The following is a 6,481-nucleotide window of genomic DNA, read 5'->3' as shown; positions in this document are numbered from 1 at the left end:
CCCGCCCGGGGCCCCGGGCGCTCCCTGCACAGGGACCACGGCCATGGCTGCGCAGTGACCAGTGCTGTCCCTGCACAGTGACCACCGCCGTCCCTGCACAGTGACCATGGCCATCCCTGCACAGTGACCATGGCCGTCCCTGCACAGTGACCACCACCATCCCTGCACAGTGACCGCTCTCAGCTCCCTGCCCTTGCCCCTGCCTTTGATCCATGAGCAGCCTCTGGGCACAGACCAAGGTGGCCGGAGCATGGCCAGGAGCTGCCCCAAAGGGAGGAGCCACCACAGCCCATCCCCTGTGCCCACGCTGGGCTCCAGCTGCTGTCAGGGGGTGACCTGAGGCTCTGCTGGTGTGACAGAGGAGAGCTGTTCCCACAGAGCATCCTCCTGCCAGCATCCTCTCACCCTGCACAGCCACACACCAACCTCTCCATGCTCTGCCCTGTTTTCCATCAGTTTCGGCCTCTCCTCCCTTCTCTCACTCCCCACACAGGAGCAGCCAAGCACAAACACAACCTGTTGCTGGTGCTGCTAAAGCCTCTGAGGTGGCTCAGTATTCCTATACCACATCTTTTCTCTATGTATCACCCATGATTGATTGTTCTGAGCCCTAACATCATCCTAATGTGAGACAGGCAGGATCCAAAAGCCAAACAGGCAGGTGACAGGGCTGTCACACAGGGACACAGAGGTGCTCCATCCTCTCCTCACCCAGCACAGCCCCACACTGGAGCCTGCTCTCCCCTTCCCAGCCCAATCCCTGAGCAAGACCTTAAAGAAACAGCTCACATTTACAACATAAGCATATACCGACAGTAATATTTTTGTGTATCTATTTATATATAAAAACACCCACATACACAACCATGCTCAGAGGCATTAAGCAGAACCATTATCAGGATGAAATCTTGTGACCTATGACTGCTCCAAACCCTGCCCTCCACCCCTACAGCTCAGGCAATCCTTTTCCCAAAAACCCAGACCAAAATAGAGCTGTTGGATGTGCCCTGAATGTCAAATCATTGGACCTGCACCACCCAGGCAGTGCAGGGCCTTGGGAAGGAGAGGTCTCCAAGCTTCCTCCTCTTCCCAGTGTCAGTCAGAGGCCAGGGAGCCCAAGTGCTTCACCAATCCCAAGGCACAGAGAGCTGATCTCCAGTCAGGAGCACGTCCCAGGGCTTTGGGAACACTTGCCAAGCTCATTTAGAAGGACTGGGAAGGGAGGCACTGACCGGCGGCACCGTCAGCCGAGGGATAAGAGAATGCCCAGCACTCACACAGCATCTTAATGCTCTCCAGATCCCAAATGACACAGCAAAAGTGTCCTCAGCACCACGGCCTCAGCCAAGGGACCTTGGGCAGCACTGCTGGGCTCTCTGTCAGCCAGGGGCGCTTTGTCCCCACAGAGGGAGTGAGATCCCTGTGGGAGGGTCTGGTGTGCTCGGGGTGCCCCATCCTGCACCTCACACTGGCTCTGCTGCAAAAGGCTTTGCTCCAAAACACAGCCCATGGAGCTGGACACCCCCTGCACCCGACCCAGCATGCCCTGAACTGCCAAAATACTGGTCACACACACCCCATGGTGGCCCTGGGGACACGGGGACGTCAAAAAGCTCCAGCCCACCCCGACACCAATTGCTGTCAGAGTCTCTGCTCCTGGTGCAGCCCCTGGGGCTGGAGAGCTCTGCAAGCTCTGAGGGCTGGGCTCACTCCAGCCGGGGGAAGCACGAGGGGACTGCCCAGGAAGGACCTGTGGCCTCACGTGGGGCAGGGCCACCACCTTTTCCTGGTCCAGAATAGGACCAGGCTTTATTCCCATTAAATTGGTGATGGTTCAGAACAACTGCACTGCCTTCAGCAGAAGGGCCTGGTAGGACCTCGTGAATCATCAGTAACAAGCAAAGCTTTGGAAATCCTTGTTCTCCTTTAGATTTCTCTCTGCCTGGGTACCCTCTCCACCACACTAATGACCTGACTATATTGGATTCCATGCTCTCCAAACAGCCTTAATTACATGCTTCGTATCTCCCAACATTATGATAAAATTCATCATAGTCCAACGTCTGGGACAGTCAGCATTGTCACTCATTGAGATTAATTTGAATATGACTATAAATAGAAATAACAACATCTGATCTTATGAAACAGAGTATTGTGCTGGATGGTTTTAATGCCTCCAAGCAAAACTCATTTAATAGAATAAAATATGGAATAGAGTACATGTAGTTTTGTAATATTACTGTTATGAGATTCCAAAGCAGATCAATAATTCTTTCATAAAAATTAATGCCTTGAAATGATCCCTCCATTTGTCATTCCAGAGAGGTCACCTTATTTTGTTTCAAAGAGTAAATTGGGAATCACACAAGTGAACTTGCTGAATATCTGCTCTCCCCATTCCTGCACCCCTTGTGCCAGCCCCAGTTATCCCTGAATCCTCTGCCCAGCATCCTTCCCTGTCCCTCTCCATGGATGAGCATCCCTCTCCTGGCAGAACCAGTCTCCTTCCAAATGACCCTTTGCAGTCCCTTCTGCCTCAAGAGAGACACTTGAAAACAGATTAAGAGCCAAGATTATTGCTGAAATTGAATTTTGCCTTGTCAAGAAAATGAATTTTAGCTCCAAAACACAGCATTCCAGAAAAATACATTCACAGCACCTCCAGCCTCTCATTAGTGACTCCCCATGTGGAATTCTTGAAGTGAGGCTTTTCCTGGCCTTTTATTTATACAGGGAAAATGGGATTCCACATCTCTTCGGTGCAGCCTCACAGCTGAGGCACAGCACATCAGACCTGCGTGGCTCAGGGTGCTCACACTCATTAGGGCCTCACTAACAACAAGTATTGAGAGGCTGCTGAAATGAAAGCTCGTTAAGGAACACAAAACCCCCTTTTTTTTTTAAGAGGAGGCAAAGAATTAAAGTTTGCTGTTTCCTATATTCAGCTTTTTGTTCCATTCTCTATGGGAGAAACTGAAAAATGTGGAGTTCTCCTGAAATGTCTTCTCTGAAATGAATCATTACTCCATTGCCTAAAAACTATTGTCTTGTTTAAAGTGAGGAGAAGAAGATGCAGGAATCATGTCAGGAGTTCACAACAAATTAGCATCCAGAGAAAAATACTGCTGAAGTGTGGCAGTTTTCTTCCCAACCTCTGTGAGAGCCCAGGTATGTTCCACCAATTAAACTTCCTCATGGGGGCAAAGTCAGCAGGAGGGGCTCAACACGAGGCTTTGGAATGAAAATTCTATCCCATGGGATGGGCCTATATCCCACATTCCTTCAGGAAACTTGAACTAAGAGAGGGAGGAACAACCAGTTTGCAGACATTTTCCTGGGAATTAAAGGAGTTTCTAGAAACTGGTCAGATCAACAGCATGAAATTCACTAGAAACCAAACACTCCCAAAGGATCTGTTGGAACCATGGGATCACACATGGTTCTGTACAGCCATTCTCCCACAGCCCTGCCCTTCTTCCCTGTGCCCGAGGGGTATTCCCAGCAGGAGCAGCCTCCAGTGCTCCCCTCCTTCCCTGGAGCAGCTGAGCCCCATCCCCATCCCCATCCCCAGCAGTCCCAGCCCAACAACCTCCCCCGGAGAGCCTGGGAAAAGCGTGTGCATTTTCCGAGAAAAGAGCAGCATCCAACTCAGAGCTGCACTTTTAAGCTCCCTTCCTTTCCAAATAATCTCATTTTTGTGATTACTGTGTCTGGAGCAGAAGGCAGGACTGCAACTGTCATCGGCCTCCTTCGGCAGGAAGGAAAGGCAGCCAACACCCCCAGGGAGATCAGGGATGTTCCAATTTACACTCCCAGTCTCACTGACTCCTTTAGCCCACTTTGCTGCAAAGTTCCCTGGAGGGGCTCAGGAACAGCCTCCTTTGGGCCACAAGAGCCACCCCTGATAAAATCTCACAGGGATTTAGACAAGAACAAAACTATTGCTGATTGATTCTTTCAAATTGCATCCACAGAGGACACGAGCCTGAAGCAGTAATTTGTTTATTATTAAAGCTTGTCATGAGAAGTCTGCAGTTCTAAGGGAGCACAAAAATCAGATTTCCAGCACTAAAAAAGAAATCAGGGTGCTGATATTCCCCATATGGCATGGGTCTACTCCCAGAAAATATGAAACAACCTGGCAATGGTTTTGTCATGGAGTTCCATTTGTAAGGAAAGCTACGACCCTGCAAAGGAACAGCATTTCTTCCAAAGCAAAACCAGCAGCCTAAAAACATCCTGCCTGAAGTCCCCGGTGCATTTGGAAGCAGCTTTCCAAATTATTTCGGTGTTATTTTTAGGAGAGATATTTAATTTATGACCTGCTATTTACTGGTGTGCACTGATAGAATTGTGTTTTGAAGAAGTCCCTGTCTTGGGCACACTTGACTATTGGTGCAGGGCCATCTCCACACTCCACCACCCGAGGCTGATCCCTCCTGTAACCCGAATGCTGCAGCACAGACATGCCCCCAGGGCTGGGCACACACCTGCCCTCCTCCCCAGATTCCTGCCTGAGCAGCCCTTCCCAGCTGGATGGGGATGGGACACAGCCCCGAGGGATGCAGACACAGAGGGCTGTGTCAGTGTAACTCCTGCCAGGGCACTCATCCTGCTGGATGGGATGAAGGTAAAGAACAGCGATGGAAAATACAGAATCCAGCCCGAGGCACCTCCCGCCTCCACCCCTTCTGAGGGAAGCCATGGCCAAGCTGGAGAAGCTCCTGTGCACTCAGACATCCAGCCCTGCTCCACCCTGCCCAGGGTGGGCTCTGCCCTGCTCCTGACCAGGCACTGTTGATGCTCCTCACTCATCAGTTTAACCCAGAAGGTCCCACGAAGTCCCTGGCAGTGGCAGACACTGAACCCGGGGGTGCAGCCTCCCCTCCCTCAGAGCCTGCACTTGCCCAGGGCACATCCATCCCTCCTCAGTTCATTCTGGAACCCTCCTGCCCAGGGCCTGATGAGGCATCTGTCCCCACCAGCAATTCCTGTGCCCACCATCCCCGTGTCCACACATCCTGTGTGACCCAGCAGGAGCAGCGACCACCCCGAAGTCTCAGCTAGGCTCCATCAGCACAAACCCTTCAGCTGGAGAAAGGGAGAGGCAGGGTTACAGCTTCCCTGGGCTCTAGCAGGACTCCATGCCTTCCCCACGCTCCTGGAGGAACCCTCCCACCCCAACTATTCCCATCCCATCCTCTTTTATCCAAGAAGCAACTCAGGGAAAAGTGAGGAGAGAGGTACAAAGCCAGGGGAGGCACTCCGATCACACAGCGAAAACCCCAAGTGTCATGAAGATCCCTCCCACCATTTTTTTCACCCCAGGAAAGCTCCTACAAGACTTCCAGCAGTAATTACATGGATGAACCCCAGCCAGAGGACCCCAGCACTGCCTCTCCCTGCTGATCCACCTGTTGGCTTTAGCTGAGGATGTTCCCAGCCCTCTGTGCTGCATTGGGGATGGGTGAGCTGCAGGCAGAGATAACAGAACCTCCCATGCAGAGCGGAAGATGAACAGCCTGGATCGTGCCCCTCCTGGGGAGGAAGTGCCTGAAGCACCAGGAGCTGGCTGAGGAAGCCCTGCTGTGCTCTGGATGGGATATATATATATCTATAAATATACATACACACAGATTTTCTCCCTACATTAAGGCACAGCACAAATACTTCTCTTCCAAGATATTGTCAGAGAAGCAGAGGCTCCAGTAAGATCTCTTTGCAGGGGCTTCCACAGATGGAGAGAGTTTTATATCTACCAGACATGAAGGAAAAGCCAGTTTGGGCATGCAAATAAGCGTTCAAGAGCCATCCTCCCACCCCTCACCCCAGGCAGTAAAACCCACAGCGAGCCCTGAGAAAGAAGCTGGCTGCCACACTCAGGAATTTCAGAGAGTACTGAGGTTAACAAGATTTTTTGTGATTGGTACTTGGTTTTCTTCCTTCCACTAACTTAGAGCTTCTCATCCACCCACACACAATGGCACTTAGTTGTTGAACAGGTCCACTTCTCCTCCTAAAATAGTTCCTTTCTATTTCTCTTTGGCTGAACATGTTCTGAACTGTGTTTTGAAGGAGGAGAGGACAGTAGGGAACAGCTTTATGGCATGGAAGATCTGCTTCAAGGCGGCTCATCCAAGCTGCAAAATATATATTCAGTAAAATCCCTCAGTACAGGCCAGTTCCTGCTTTCTGGATGATTTGGCTAAACTGCAGTTTTGAACAGATGCTTAGTCACAATACATTAAAATATTTAGTTTATATAAATATATCTACATGGACAAACTGCCCAAATATCTTATTTTCTGCCAACTCCATTACGTAACAGATCACCAAAGACCTTGCAGGTATTGTGGCATTATCCAAAGCGCTCCTGATGCCTCAGTTTCCCTTCTGAACTGGATCTGGGTAGGGAGTCCCCAGGACTTGCTTTGGGATGAGAACTGGAGAGGAAGAGCTGCCTCATCCCACCCTGCTGGCT

This window comes from Corvus brachyrhynchos, unplaced genomic scaffold (assembly GCF_000691975.1).
Source record: "Corvus brachyrhynchos isolate BGI_N302 unplaced genomic scaffold, ASM69197v1 scaffold95, whole genome shotgun sequence".
NCBI classification, from domain to species: Eukaryota; Metazoa; Chordata; class Aves; order Passeriformes; family Corvidae; genus Corvus; species Corvus brachyrhynchos.
Note: the sequence above shows the minus strand (reverse complement) of the source record.